The 15,900-nt window shown below is 47.7% G+C and overlaps 1 protein-coding gene across 1 annotated transcript in view; it reads left to right on the top strand.

The window, feature by feature from the left end:
* The first annotated feature begins 200 nt into the window (after window positions 1-200).
* Window positions 201-15,900, top strand: part of LOC121587937 (irregular chiasm C-roughest protein-like) — a 68,948-nt gene continuing 53,248 nt past the window's right edge. The window contains 2 exon segments of the mRNA XM_041905306.1: window positions 201-238; window positions 2,673-3,931. The gene's annotated coding sequence lies outside the window, so the exon portion shown is untranslated.

Here is a 15,900-nt window from a genome sequence, read left to right on the forward strand (position 1 = left end):
GTCCGCACCGACGACCGCTCTCTCGCACACACGCTTGCGCTTGCTTCGACCCCGTGAAACAACAGCCTCACGCGCTGTACACACGCGTTTACTGCCGCACCGAGGGCATACGGGGTAGCCGCCGAACGCGCTGCTTGTGTGTGAGTAAATGGTGGGTTTGTCGCAGTGGGCAGCCCGGAACGCAGCTCAGTCAGCACGAAACTGTCGTGGCGTTTGCTCCCTCTCCGCTGTGTGGAAGGTGTGTATTAGTTTGTGTGCGTGTGGGTGTGTGCGTGCGTCAGCGTGGATTATTTGGTCCTTTCTAGCGTGTGTGCCAAATGTTCTAATGTACGATTTGTATCGCACGAAAGCGCGCAGTGTATCCTTTCGGCATCGTGGAACAGGCAAACAAGCCAGCAAACAAAACAAACGGTGTGAGTTTTGTTGTTAGAATTCTCTTTCCCCCCAAGAAAACTCACGGTTTGCCTGCAGTGCAGTGTTTTGATTTGCCAAAATAAAATGAAAACAAAACAAAAACCGGCAAAGCTGGTGCGTGTTGGTGCGTTGCTAAGCCGTGCAGTTTGGAGTGAATTAATAAAAAGAATTAATGCAATGTGAATGTATCAAACGTGCAACGGGCAAACAAACAGAAAATAATAAATAAATGGTTTACTGCCGGAAGTGTCGCGCCAACGCGCCAAAGAAACTGGCCAGCATAATCTTGCCAGCACGTGTTTCGAGCTGGTGTCTGTGAGTGTGGGTGTTGGTGCCGGATGCTGTTCTCTTTTTTTGTCGCCAAGAGTGCAAACGACGCACGTGGAAAGTGCAACAGAAAAAAAAATGCAAATCGCTGTGCAGTGCTGTTCGTTTGACCACCAACAAGGGTCTTGCTAACAAACAACAACCAGCACAAGAAGACACAAAGAAAGAAACTGAGCAAATGCAATTGTGAAGTGTCGAGGAAACCCGCACCCGTTCGAATGCAGCTAAATCTGTGCTGTTTGTGTTGTTTTCCGTTTGTGCAGTTGCAGTTCTGGCTGCACAAACCAAACGAAATAGCGGCCACGTTTTTCGATCGCTCTTCCTACTTCTGCTATCAAAAATGTCCTGCTCGGGCCACGGATCCACTACTATCAAAAGGCGCCCCTCGTCGCCCTCCCAGCGCGTCAACACTCGCCGCCGTTCCCTGTCCGTAGCGTGAAGTCGTGTGTGTGTGTGTGTGTGTCGCGACGTTTGTGGTTTTGCGGCTCGCGCTCCCCCAGTGTGTCCTTTGTGTCCTTGCGCTATCCTACTATCTCTCGTAGGAAGGGGAAGCGCTGTATACGCTTTTGTTTTTACCCTTCAAAAATAAGTTTTTATTTTTCGGATTTTTGCACAGCAAATTTTACAAGCAAAGTGACGTTTGATTTTATATTTTTAAAACAATTTATTTCTTGGCATAGAATGTTGTGCGTTGCGAATTGAAGCGTTTTAAAAAATAATGTTGCAAGCTTGAGTTGCAGAAAATTTGCAATCCCAAAAAATTGACTGGCTCAAGAGGATATTTCTTTTTTTTATGAAAAAAAAATCTGTTTATATGGCAAAGGAAACTTCGTGCTCCTGTAAAAAGGGGAAAAATCTCTTTAAAACCCCCGCCAACACACTGAAGTAGCCCAAAAGCACGTGCCAGTCAGCCAGCCAGCCAGCAAACCTGTGACACCGTTTGGCGTGTGGCTCTATTTCCCTTCCCTTTGTTTGCGGTGAAGAAGAAAACGTGTCACGAATCGAGCATACATTTGTTTATATTTTGGTGTCTCGTTTGGACCCATTTTGTTTGGTTTTTGCAGTGCTCTTCACGCACAAATAGCGATGGCATGGAGACTAAAATTTGCTCCCATTTGCTTCTCTACTTCCCGTTCCGATCTGCGTTTGTGCTTTGTAGTTCTTCTGCAGCGAGCGGAAACCTGCCACCAGCGTCCCTTCGAACGGCTCAGTGCAGTTCATAACGTCTCAACGGTGCGGTGGCTTATTGGTGGCCCCGATTTGCGGCACGGCAAGCAATCGTCACGGCACTTTGCCTAATTATGGCGCTGGAAGTACGCAAAGGCAACACAAAATGGGACTTGCAAGAAGCCTGGATGACAAATCGGGACAGCAAACGAAAAACCCACGCAACCCCGCGCTAGAAAATATTTCTAAAATCGCCAAAACCGTTCCGGGGGAACTGCAAGCGCGCGCGCGTGAACGCCTTCACGAGTTTCTAGTTTTTTTAAAGGAAAAATACACACACACGCGTGAACCATTCTCACCACCCACACCCCAAAACGAGGAGGGTGCGAGAGGAGTGTTTTTTTTTTTTTTGGTAGTAATGGTAGTGGCCGGCCTTTCCTTTTTTATTTTATTTTTTTGCTTTAAGAGAGTTCATTTCACTTTGTACGGGCAGCGGCAGACAGGGCAAGAAAATGTGTGTTTTCCCTGCCGTTTGTCTTTTTTTCATCTTCTATTTGTCACCGTCGCAATGTTCTACATCTTCTTCATCGTATTATTCTTGTATTATTTGCTTCACAGCATAGAGAACAGAGAAAAGAAAACAGTTTTCCTTGACATTCGTGGTGCGTGTGGCTCTCGTTTGCATTGTTAACGGTGTTGCCGGAATACGACGAATTTTGTTCTTTTTTTTTTTTTGTGTATGTGTGTGCTTTTTTGCCGTTCAGATCACCAACAGCAACGGCAAAAAGGGAAAAAAAGGTGTAGTGAGTTATTTTAAGCCGATGCGCCGAACATCATCAAAACGAAGTGGTGCTTAAGTGGGAGTGGGAAAAGTTGTGAACGAGAGAAGAAAAAAAATAGTGCAAAACAAAATATTAAAAAAAAAATAATTTTAAAAAAAGTCACGCACTCGTGAATTGATTCGGAGCAGAGAAAACCCAAAAATTGTTTGATCCCCGTGCGTGAAACTGTGTGAACAGTGTTCGAGTGCTTTTTTTTTTTTTTGGCAGTGCAAAAGTGCGTGCGGGAAGCGACAAATTCCCACATCAAAACACCAGTGAGCGTATTTGCTTTTGCCAAGCAGGCAAAACCACAAACGTACCGAGCGGGGACGGGCGCCGAGTGGCTGCACGCGGAGGAGGGAGACGAGGCGACAGCAGCAACAATCAACCGAACTTGCCTGGACCACGCCAAACTGTCTACGTTGCAATAATTCATCATAGTGTCATTCACCACAGTGATAGAGAGAGAGAGCAGGAAGCAGCATTGAATTGTGAATCGAAAACGGTCCAAACCCAACCCGACCCCAAAAGTGCAACACATTTCCTGGGGGGGGTGTCCTTGCTCTCTGCGTAGCTATCGCTAATCGTTTACATCTGCTGCTCCTATTCTCCTCCATCCAGGCAATGTGATCAAGCTGGGGCCGCCGGCTCGGTTTTTTTCAAATGATTTTTCGTTTGTTTTCGTGTAACGTTTTAATTCCGTTTTAAAAAAAAAAGTGCTCCCCGCGTCTACGGAGCGCGTGGCGGCAGCGCCAACCGAAGAGAAGAAGAAAAAAGAAAATGATGGAAAAACAGGCTCCTGGCCCGGTGTAAAATTTGACGCTGCTACCGACCGACGCGAAATCAAGCCAGCGCCCGGCTGGTCAGATAATAGCATAATTGGATTTCAACTCTTGATGCGCCCCTGCCCGAGCAGCTCCCGGTGCGGGAAGGGCAAGTAAGTACGACGTGTGGCTCCAGCGACAAGAAGCGGGAAGCGCAGAAGGAGGTCGCCGTGTGCACGAAATCGAATCAACACGCGCGCGTCAAAAGCGAACCGTGCCGTGTGTCAGTGTGTGTGTTTGTGCGTGTTGGGTGGGTGGGCGTCTGTGAGTGGTTGAGCCGAAGCGGTGTCGGGAGCGGGGCGGACGAGTGTCCTGCCATCCTGTGACAAGCGCGCCCAAACAGGAGGAGGAACAGCGCGGATTCGGAAACAATTCAAGGTAAGTTTCGGGTGAAGCTTTTCTTTCTTGTCTCGTTTTGCTAGGTACAATTCGGGAAGGTTTATTTTTTTTTGTGGGGGGGGGGGGGGGGAATGACTGATGCGAATGGTTGCGCGAATGGGCGGGCGAGCGCGCTGGAATGCAAGCGCAATGGCGCACCAACATTTTGAGGTGGAAATTGGATCGATTTATTGACTTACAGCGAACGTGTGCGAGGTGCTCCCCCCCCCCCCCTCGAACGCCCCTTGCCGTGCCAGCAGTAAGGAAGCGTCAGTTTTATTTACCCACCGCTGTTAGCACGGGGATGTGATGGAGGGGCAAGGTGACCCTTTTTTTTTTTTGGTGTGGAATCGTGCTGATGGTGTCCTTAAGGATCCCATTTGTTTGGGCGCACTGTGCTGAGGGGAGGGGTGGCGTGCTATACACGAGGCAAACGAGTGGAGTCACGTATCCTTCTTTCCTCGGGGGAGCATCAATCTTTCGCCTCGTCAATGTTCCCAGCACGGTGCGGGGCGGCGAAAACGAACAACCCATCCGCGGGTGTCAGCAGATCGGGAATTCAGGTCAATTTGGGCATGGTATAAAGGGGGAGGGGGGTGAGGCAAACAGCGAGCGAGAGGAGGCGGGTAACGTGCTAAAGCTAAAGAGTATAAATTGTGCACTCAAACTGGAGTGCTACTGCACGAATGTCCGACAGATAGATAAAGCGGAAATGGGCGCTGTAAGGATGTCTTTAACGTTTCGGTTTACCCAGTTTTACGACGCGATGAGACTGGCGCTGTCTTGCGACACTAAAGTGGTGCGAAAATGCACAGCCCAACTAGCTCTATCCTTACATTCGAGCAGTTTTCGAGCAGTTTTCGAGCAGTTTTCGAGTTGCTCGAAAAACATTCTATACTTTATTCGATAGCTACACTCAAGCTAAGTAGATTGGAAGTAAAATACGAAATTCGAGCAGCTGCTCGAATTTTTCCAATTTAGGTGTACCCACCGAGAAATATGGAAATCGTCGTATACGCATAGCGGATCTTTGAATTTAACGCTTTACCAACTAGAAAACAGTGGTTTGTCTACTAAAGACTTTCCTCAACGCTTACAGCTACACACACTTCAGTGTATTATTGTCAAAAGCGAAACACTTTAACGATGATATAGTGCAAGCACACTGCGCACCGTTTAGTGAGCGTTAAACCACCCACGAACTGACACTGTCTGCCCGCACAAATGAACTGTCAAAAAGGCTGATCTGCTTTGCATAATTCCGGGCGCTAATATATGCTCCGGCCGTGCACGCGGACCCTTTTTCTACTCTACAACTAAAGGTGTGTGTGTGTATCGGTACAATCGCTCCGGCATTTTCCCCCGTCCCCGTTCGACCGTGTGGTACCGTGGGGTGTGGACGTGCCCTAGAAACAGAAGCAAAACAAAAGAAGAAGAAAAAACAACAAGAAATAGCACACCCACACGAACACACCTTCACGCTGAATCGCTTAAGCATTCTAAGCGTCTGCCGCGGGTGAAAATTCAGTCGAAGCAGCAGCAAAAAAAAAAAAAACAAAAAATCCTTACCTCAAAAGTCGATGCGCCACACGCGGGGCATCAAGTAAAAGCATACACACACACACGCACAACTCCTCCACCCACGGGGAAATGTGAGGCAAATTTGCTTCGGTGGGCGAGAGCGTTTGCGTATGTCATCGTTTGATTTTTTCCATATCCTGCCCAACGAAAACTGCCAATTGTTTGCGAGCGGAAGGGCGCCAAGCATTCGCGTATGGCTCGCACGTAAAAATGGTGCACGGTGGACGGGGGGAGCGGGAAAAGATATTAATGAAAAACACAACTGGTAGGAGCAGCGGAAAAAGAAAACTTCCTTGCGCGAACGAACACACACACACAAGAAAAAAAATCGGAAACAAACCTTTTAAAGGGATGGCACGTTCAGGCTGCGGGCGGGGGTTGTTGTACCCCTCTTTCGTTGCCCCATCCGGCTCGGAGAGCAGGAAAGCCAAAGACAGCCGAGAATGGCAGGGAAGCAGCTAGCATAGAAAATGGCAACAAAAAATAAAGATCATAAAGAGCCTTCAAACGTGCACGGGAACGGCGCGTACATTGCAAGTGATTTCGAAGAAAGCGAAACAGAAGTACGCCAGCGAACCGGAAGGAAGCAAGACACGAGAACAACGGTGCAATAAAGCCAGGTATGCCAGGGTGGAAAGCGCAGCGGGCAGGTAGATAAAACACCAAATATCCGAGTCCCGATCGGCGATGAGGCACGCAGAAACGTTGCTCGGCTGTGGGGAGAGGGAAGCGAAAGGTAAGATGCAAGCAAGGAACTCTCTCACACACGCGCGCGTGTGTCTGCGTGTGTGTGAAGCGAGCTAACAAACAAATGAGCGGACGAAATTTGACATTGACTTTTGCTTATCAGTTCGTAACAAGGCCCGTACCCGTTTGGGTTCAATATTGGGCTGGTGGGTGGACTCGTCCGCCTGTCTGTGTGTGTGTGTTTTTTTTCCATAAGATATCATAAGCCGTGTGGGTGGTTAAAAGTTGATAACGATGTACCGACCGACCCTGGATGGCAAACGAAATGGATCTCGGCACGAATAAAAAAAAAAACAGATATGCTTTCGTAGGAAAATGTCTCTTCCCTTGAAATTAATGCCAGCAAGAAGAACGGAACGTTCTGGGAGGATGATAATATTTTACCGTGAATTTTACTACTGCCGCTAAATGTGTAAAAATATTTTGCCTTTTATGCGCCCTTTTAATGCCTTATTAAGACGTCACAAGCCGTGCGACGCAAGACGTTTGCCGCGTTTTATTGGCCGGCAGGGCGAGCCGCCCGACAACTGCTGGCCATAAAGTGCTTCCGATTGTGGTGCAGCTGAATGCACACATCTGTAGGACTGCATTAGCTAACCCACAACGATCCCGTTTAATCCCATCGCCCGCTGAAGCAGCTCGTGTCAAACCGTGTGTGCGGAGGGCCATTTTTTAACGCCCAAAACGACGCTAACGATTGGAAGTGCGATGCGCCCGCCGAGGGACGGGAGATGCAATGCAGGCCGGGAAAGCGGTGGGGCCCGCGGGCGTCATGGTAATATTTCGATCACTGTTTTACAAGCAAGTGCTGCGGCAAACGGCTGCAAATCCGTCCGATCCGTTCCGCGGGCCCCGTTTCGTCACGCCGCCGGAACGCATTCGTTCGCTGCTTTATTGACTGCGACGAGCGATTTGTCGAGTGTGTCGAGTGGCTGGCGGTGTAAAAAATTTGTAACGATTTCATCAAACCACTCCGACACACACACACACACACACACACACATACGAAAGGGGGTAGATTTCTCACGGTTGCGATGGGAACGATATCAAATAATGTGGAACGGGAAGGAAAAATGGTGATGTGGATGACGGATTTGTGTTGCTGGTTTTTTTTGTATAACACCACATTAGAAATTTGATTCGGGCCAGCTATGTGCAAGAGAAAAGGAGAGAATGAGAGAGAGAAAGAAAGTGAGAAAGAGAGAGAGAGAGAGAGATTGTATTGATTTGATTGGGAGAATTCAGTAATTTAGATAAATCTTCTTTACAAAATGAAAAAAAAAAAAATACAGAAATGATGAAAGTAAGTCATCCTTTTCCGCCATTTCTGGCAGACAAAAGACGTGCAAATGACGTTTTGTTTTGAAATTTTTTAACCATTTTTATAAACCCCAAAAAAAATAAAACTCTATAAATGCAAGAGTCACGTGCTCGCGCAGTCTAAATTCCTCCACTTTCCAATAAAGCAACCTGGTTACAACACATTAGCGTGCGATGCGGCAAGCGTCCCCCCCACATCCACCCATGGCGCGCGTTCCAAACACATTGTTTGACACATTACGAGCTGTCAATTGCTTCATACCCTCCACGGCACAAAATGGAAAGCGAAGGAAGACCCACGGCGCAACGAAACAGAAACAACCTCATGCCAGACAAACGACAAAACGAGCTCCCGTCAGCCATGCGTGAAAATGTGCGCGTGAAGAAAACATCAAATAATAGTAAAAAATCCCACCCTCCCCTCGATCGAGCGCGCCGACGCCGACAGCAAATGGTTACCATTTTCATATTTCCCGTTAATTGCTAACACACTCCGCGGGGAAAATTCCCGCTTTTCCGAGGTTTTTTTTTTTTTTTTTTGTTAACATTCCATTTCCCAATTCCTTCGCGCACGATCGCAGCTGAAAGCGAATGGGGCGCACTGTGTACCCGTTTTCCCCTTGCCCGAGGCTTCGTTTTGCGGTTCGGATCCGCCGGCTTGATTGGAAAAGTGAACATAATTTTCGAACCGCCGGAAAGCAAACTAGAGCCAGTTAAAAAAACGCTAATGAAACAGTGAAACGAGGAAGGTTCGGTTTGCAAGATGAAGATGAGATTGGCCGCCGAATTAGGACGCCATGAAGTGCGTGAGCCGCTGTGGCTGGTGGCAAAATCATAATTTCGTTGTTAAATTGCCGCTGCCCGGCTTGAGGTTAGGGAGCGGTCTCGTTCGCCACCGTCCATGCCGCGGTGTTATTTATGCTTCCATTGCCCGCGCGATGGTGACGCGCTTGGCGTGAGGGTTTTTTTTTTTTGGACAGGGCCCCTATAAATTGCCCTTTGTTTTTTCAAGCGGGCTGTTCTGGCGGTGCGCTGCAGTAAATGGTCTCTCTTAGTGAGCGGCCGCCCATTACCACCGACCGGCTCGATCGTGTTCCCATCGCAGCATGCAACGGACGGTGCAAATGCCAAACGAAGATGGCATTTGGAAAGCCAACGCCAATCGTCGAGGTAAGGCGAGGCTAGGCTTAATCTTCACGGTTAGGCAAGCGCATTCGCGGTACGTGCTCCGGTGCCCGTTCGGCAGGATTAGGCAGGAGATGGCCGTGCCGCCGCCGGGCGGAAAGAGTTATTTCCAATAGCGGGGTTTCGGCGCTCGATCTAGAGGATTAGGACACGATGGCGATGGAGCGAATGGGGGGGGGGGTGATATTTTTAATTTAATGTCTGCGCTTTTTCTTCGCGGCGCGGGAAAAGCGGTAACGGCAAGTGCATCGTTAAGTTGCAGCCGCTCGAACAGCACGGCACACTGCGCCATTTGTGCGGCTGTTGTGTGCGCGTGTGGCTTTTAAAGTGGCCTCCGAAAAGGGGTTTAATTAGCCCGAGGGGAAGGAAGAGGAAGGGAAGGGAACAACTCAAGCTTGGAATTTAATCGTTCAAGTTTTGTCTCATAATTTAAAACGTACTTTAAAATATTGCGAGCATAAATCAGGTTAGCGATCGGCTTTGGTTCATCACTATCCGGTTCGAAGGACTAAAATGAGAAAATCTGCTCGACCGCAAAACAGGTTACTTTTGAGCCGTTTTTTCTTCCACAACGTTCAATTTGTAATGTGATTCTAATAGTTTTAAAGTATTTGTAATAGAGAATGACAGTTTATGAGTGTAAGTAGCTAAATGCATTAAAATCCGGCTCGAAGGACCAAAGTGTGGATTGATCGGTATAGGCCAAACGTTTCCTAGAAATAGAAGACATTTTAATGCTGTACACTTCATCCAAACAACATACGGAAACGATAACCATTTAGCCAATATGAAATGGAAATTCCTCATAAAAAAATAAATTTAACTATCGTCGAGTGGTGGGTCTTTATACTAGAAATCGAAACAGCAGCATGTAGACTTTTCATCGATTAAATTGAATCAAGCTAATTTCATTCCTTTTGACTCTTTAAGGCGAATCTCCCATCATATTCCTTAAAATTTCACATTTTACAGCGAGCAACATTGTATCTATCACAAACCGATGGGAAAACTAGACGACGAACCTTAACCAACATCTAAATTAAACTGATTCATATCGCCTACTCGTTGAACGTTCTTCATCGTGCTGCGCGAGCACAGATCATTGTGTTTTCCTTCGAACCCCTTCTAAAGCCAGGAAATTTAAGAAAAAGACACACACACACACACACACACACACACACACACACACACACACACACACACATACGCATTCATGTAAACCGATCCTTACCATCGATGGGGACGACATTTCTTGACGCTGTTCTTGGAAGAGCGAAGTAGAAAAATGGAGAGAGAAAAAAAAAACGTTCAAAACACCCCTTCACGGTGTGCACTTCACCTTCATTGCTCTTATGAAGATTAATTTATTGCCATCCAACTTATCGGTACTTATGTTTACGCGCTGCTTAACAGCTTCCCGCGGAAGGGAGCGAAAACAAAAAACCTCCACCAAGCCGTGGCAAACGGGAAGCAGTTGCTGTCGATTATTAAAATGCATCCCGTGATGCACAGGCGTCACCCGATCGGTGCCTGCCTTACTCGCTTTGAAATATGTTGCTGCTTCGCGCACCCCTCGTTGCTAGTAACAAATAGAGTTTTTTTTTTGCTGTTGCTGCGGCTGCTGTTGCTTGTGCAGCTGCAGCTGCCTATTTATGCTTCTCTCCCACACACACACACACCACACACACACACACACACACACACACACACACACACACACACACACACACACACACACACACAAGCAAACAAAGTGATTGACTATTTTTCACATACCACTTCGCCCCCGCACGGATGGCATTGTGTAAATGGCAGCGGATGACGAAGGTGATGCATTTCGTTCGCACCCTTTTTTTCCCCTCCAGAAGGGAATAAATTGTCTGCTCTTTGTGGGATGTTTTTTTTTTTTGTATTATCTTCCAGCATTATGATGGGTAGAAAACTGGGTGCCCAAGAGCCGAACATAAAAAAATAGTGTTAAATTTTTCATCTCCATCGAAAAATGGGAGTGAAAAATCGGGGAAGGGAAAGCCCCACCCGCACTCTTTGCGATGGCAGCAAAAGGACGAAGTGGCAACAAGGGCACCCGGGATTACTTACCTCATCGATAAGCACTCGCCGCAGCTCGCTCCGTCGCCGAACTTTGCTGATTTTTTTTTTTGCTTTTTGGACCGGATTTTTAACATTTCGCTTTCGCGCGCTCCCTCGTAGCCGCTGAGACGTTTCTGTTGCAGCGGATTAGCATGTGAGCAGGAAGGGGGGGGGGGCACCTGGGGTGGTGTTTTATGGGCACAAAGCCATCCAGACACCGTGAGCCGGCTAATGGAGCCGATACGAGCGCTGAATTTGGGCGCGCCCCGCGAGATGAGCTTCCCGTGTTTTAGATAATTGAATCTCTTTTCCATCATCACTGTCCGCCCCACGCTCCCATCGCGCACGCCGTTTTGGCAAGGGACGAGTGGGCGAATAGGATGGGAGGCATTTTCTTGTTTATATTTATCAAAATACTGCACGGAAAAAAAAAGAAAAGCACGCACAAAATCGAACCTCTCGTCGGCAGCCAATGCCGACGTTGCGGGCAGGGGCAGCACAGCAATGAAGACATGATTGGGCGATGCTTCTCTTCCTGTGGAGGCAAGCGATGCAAAATATTGCCGGCGAACAGGGTGGCGCGGAAGGGTGCGCTGACAAACTTTACTAAAAACTTCACCCAAAAGACAGGGGCAATGAGGGCGGGATGCTGTGCCGCACTGCTCGTGCCGCCCCATCCACTCGGTTACGATAATTTAATTTCTGCCTCCCACCCCCCCCCCCCTCCCCCGTGGAATGGGCGGCACGGCGGGCAGCTATTTCGCGATTAATAACGCCCCCCCCCCCCCCCCGAGCCGGCCGACCAGCTCTTGTTCTGGTGTGCTGTTTTCCTTTTTTTTGCACTTCCGCCTGCTGCTTCGATAGCATTAGCGGTGTCAAGGAAATGTGACACCTAGTGGGAGGATGTGAAGCGATTGGGAAGAGAGCAAACAGAAGAGCAACAAAGAAGCAACCAAAAAAAAAAAACCTTTCCGGAAGCAGTATTGACACGTTCACTTTCACTCACACAGCAGCATGATGTGAAAGTGAACTCAAGCCAACCGGAGGAGGTGTAAAGGGGCAAGGGGGTGGGGGGAGGGGGGGTGGTAAAAGCAAGATAAGGGAGAAAAGTACTCTGAGCTAGCTATTAGTTTCCATTTTTAATTATTAATTATAAATTTCTTTTCACTGCGGCGCATGGAAAGTGATTTGTTCCGCCTGGCCAAGAAGCTGCCCCGTCTTGGGCGGTGTATTGGGGGCTGTCGTTGCTGCCAGAGCTATCTTTCATTCTCCTATTCGGTTTTAGTTTTAAATGTTTTTTTCTTTTTAAATTGGCAACCTTCAGGCCTGTCATTTTTGGAGCCATTTTTTTATTCTAAAATTGGAAATGAGCATACAAGCTGGAAAGAATTTTACACTGAATAGAAAAGCAAGACTGTGACACGGAGAGACGGAGAGAAATAGAATAATGCACAACGTTTCTTATTTTTAGCGCAAGCAAATAGGAAGGCCATCAAGAAGATGGCTTCCCAAGGTCTCGATATTGGGCTGAGCAGCCCAGATAATGTTGGTCAAATTAAAAGATTCATGGAGAACGGATAAGGACATGCTATCCCACCGGCTCAAGGTTAGCCGCAAAAGGTGCCCCTCGCTCGGGCCCTGCTTCCGCGCGCTCTGCAAGCCCACCTGGATTGTTGTTTTCTTTTATTATCTTCTCCATGTTTTTTTGTTGCTGCCATTTTTATAACACAATCAATGGGACTATTCATTGGGTTTTAATTCTTCTCGTGCTTCGTGCTGCCCCGTCCGTGCAGCGCGGAAAGCCAAAACATGATAAACTCACACACACACACACAAATACGCACATCAATGAACCTTTTGTGCGCGTGTTATGTGAGCACACCAACAGCAGCAGCAATAATAATAATAATAATAACAATAATAATAATAAAAACGCCTTCCCCGAAATCCCATTGATAAATTCTCCGAGAGCAAATTTTTCATTTTTCCCACCTCTCCTCCTCCTCCCCCTCTCCCCCCGCCAAACAGTACAGTAGCCCGGCTGTGCAATGGGATTGGGTGGGGTCGCGAGGTTATTTTTGATTTTTATGAAGCGCCATTTTTTACGCGCCACCATGCGCCTCCATGGAAATGATACGAGCGTGCAAATCCTCGCCGTCATGCAACAGTAGCTTACATTTTGAGCTCTTGCTAGGGGTTTTTTTTTCCTTCTTTTATTCCTTCTTTTTTAACTCTGTGTTTGATAGAGAGAGAGAAAATAAAGAGAGAAAGCGAGCGCGTGCGAAAGCATTTCTGTTCAGGCCCATCAGGCTTCGCACCTGATGCGCACTCGAACTGCCGTAGTGGACTACGGAAGAGCTTGCGCGACAATTTGCCTTCGAGGTGGCACCGAAAATAACGACCGTGGTCATCTACTCGATACCCGGTATCGGTTGGAATCAATTTTCCCGTCCATTCCCAGTGGAGGGATTTTTTCCCCCGGCTCCCATTGGTGCGTCCCGGGACCGGGTCGGAGCGATTGAGCACTAAGGTTGGTGTTGGTGTTTTTTTCTCTCTCTCTCGACATCCTCACATGCACACTAAAGGTCAAAGGTGTTCGGTAAATGGGGGGGCGGTTGAAGCAATTTCCGTCTTCCACGGGGATGCACCTGCAAAAAAGGTCGTAGAGATCGGAACGGAAAACCCGCGTGGGAAATAGAGAGCTCAGTTCAAACAGGCCTCAAGAGATGGTTTGCAAGTGGTGTGGACTTTGAAGCACGAAATGAAAGCAAACGAAGGGCAAGAAGATGTAAACAGCAACGCTTTCAAATTATCTGATATGAGTTGTTTTTCTTTTCATGGCGCTCAAATTGCAATAAAAAGCGAACAAGAAAGTTATTGCTCGCTAATTTCCCAAGCTCTGCCAGTGTTTTGGTGAAATCTTCGCCTGCAAGACTGGCACTGTAATAAGATATTGGAATTGCAATCTGCTGGCAACAGTCTACGTAGAGATGCACCTCCTGCACAGTTTGCTCAAGGTTCTACAAAATGGCGGCCAAAAAACGGTACAGTTTCATAGAAAAAAAATGTCTCGCCGTACAGCATTTTGCGTGTTTGAAATGACTGCTGTCTTAATTCATTCGAATTCTCTCAAACTTTGATCGCCACGGAACGAACCCAAAACTGAAAGACTCTTTCAAAAAACAAAACAAAATAACAACACCCAGCGTCTCGCTTGTCGAAATCGCTTTTGCGTGGCAAGTATTTTTGTGTGAGAAATTCGTCGTATCATAACAATTTGCAGTGCGAACTTTTCGATGAGAGGGTTTTTGTGTCGATGTATGCTGTTCAGGCTGTTGTCACTCTGCTGCTCCATTACTAATCTGCTTTTGAAGGCACCGGTGAGGCACCCGAAACAAGCCGAACCTTTTTTTTGTCAGTTGTTCAAAGCCCTTCCACACCATACTACAAAGGCGAAAAATGAAAAGCCTCCGGGCCACAACCGGCCGACTCGATGTGGATGATTTTTGCCCTTTCCTTTCTCTCTCACAGTGTGTGTGTGTGTGTGGGTGAGTGTCTGTAGAGTGTCCTTGCCGGATTATGGACGCCACAGTGCATTCTCCAAACCCCGGCCCCAAACCGGCCCGGGCTTGATGGCGCAATCGTCTTTCGGTGCCGCTTGTTCATACTTCCGCTTGACTAAACGATCGAAATGACACGCTTCTTGCACTGAAATAATTGCTCCTCAGTGTGTGTGTGTTTCGTGTGCCCTGTGTGTCTGGCTCTGTGCATCAGAAAGTTGTTGCTTTCCTTTTTTGTCATTTTTTTTTTTGGTGTTGCGCGAACTGTCATGTGTCTGGTGAAGAGAACAGAACGCTTTAATTGAAAAAAAAAGCCAAACCTTTCTTCAAACCCACGAACGAAGGGGGGAGCGGACCGTGCCCCGCCCGAACGCATTCCACACGTTGATCCGATTTTAGACGAGTCACAAATTTCCCTCATCCTATTAGGCTCCACTATCCGCTTATTGGGATTCTGGGTACTTCGGTTCGTTCCCGATTTTCTTTCGTTCTTCCTTTTTTTTTTGTTGGTTGCCTTTCTACCACTGAGCGCTTGTTCGCTCGTGCTCAAGTTCAATACCGATGCAGGGCGCCCTTCCGCTTGGCGAGTGTCATCCCGAGTGCCTCTCTGTCTAATGCTCATCAGCAGCGGCGAAATCGCAAGCGCCTGCAAACCGTCCATCGTTGGGGAAATTTCTTGTGCGAGACGATTTTTCAACTTTTCTTTCATCTAGGGGTTTTACTTTGATTTCGACGTGCCCCGTCCTCGATTCTCGATTTCCCGAGGCGGTGGTGTGGAGTGCGGGAGGCGCGAGTAGCGGAGAAGACCTCACGAGGTGGATATTTATTTTGGGTTCATTTTTGCCTCCCCCGGATCGGGACATCACAGCCGGAAGCAGCCGGCACTGGCTCGTTATTATCATCTGCTTTTCTATCATCATCATCATCATCATTGGCAGCAGCAGCATCATCAGCGAGGTCGTCATCATTCAGAGCAGACGCTTCTTCGGTACACCCGGTATCGTCAATACATCATTTATCTTCAAAGAATGTATCGAGTGATGATTTTCTCTCTTTTTCGCTCCCAAGAATTATCAACTGCCTCTTCTAGTCTCTTTCATTCCCCTCATCGATCCTTTTTCCTTTCAAACCGCTTCGCACAGAACTAGTGATGGGGAAAATGAAGATTTTGTCGGAATCGATTCCGGCTAGCTTCGAAATTTTCTGGAATCGATTCCGGATAGTAGGTCCCAGAATCGATTCCGGAACCAATTTCGGAATCGGCTCCGGAACCAACTCCGGAATCGGCTCCGAAATTGGTTCCGGAATCGGCTCCGGAATCAGTTCCGGAATCGGCTCCGGAATCGGAATTGGATCCGGATTTGGTTTCGGAATCAGAACCAGCTCCGGAATCGGAATCGGTTCCGGAATTAACTTCGGAATCAAAATCGGTTCCGACATCGCAATTGACTCCGAAATCAGAATTGGCTTCGAAACGGAGTCGGT

This window comes from Anopheles merus, chromosome X (genome assembly GCF_017562075.2).
Source record: "Anopheles merus strain MAF chromosome X, AmerM5.1, whole genome shotgun sequence".
Taxonomy (NCBI): domain Eukaryota; kingdom Metazoa; phylum Arthropoda; class Insecta; order Diptera; family Culicidae; genus Anopheles; species Anopheles merus.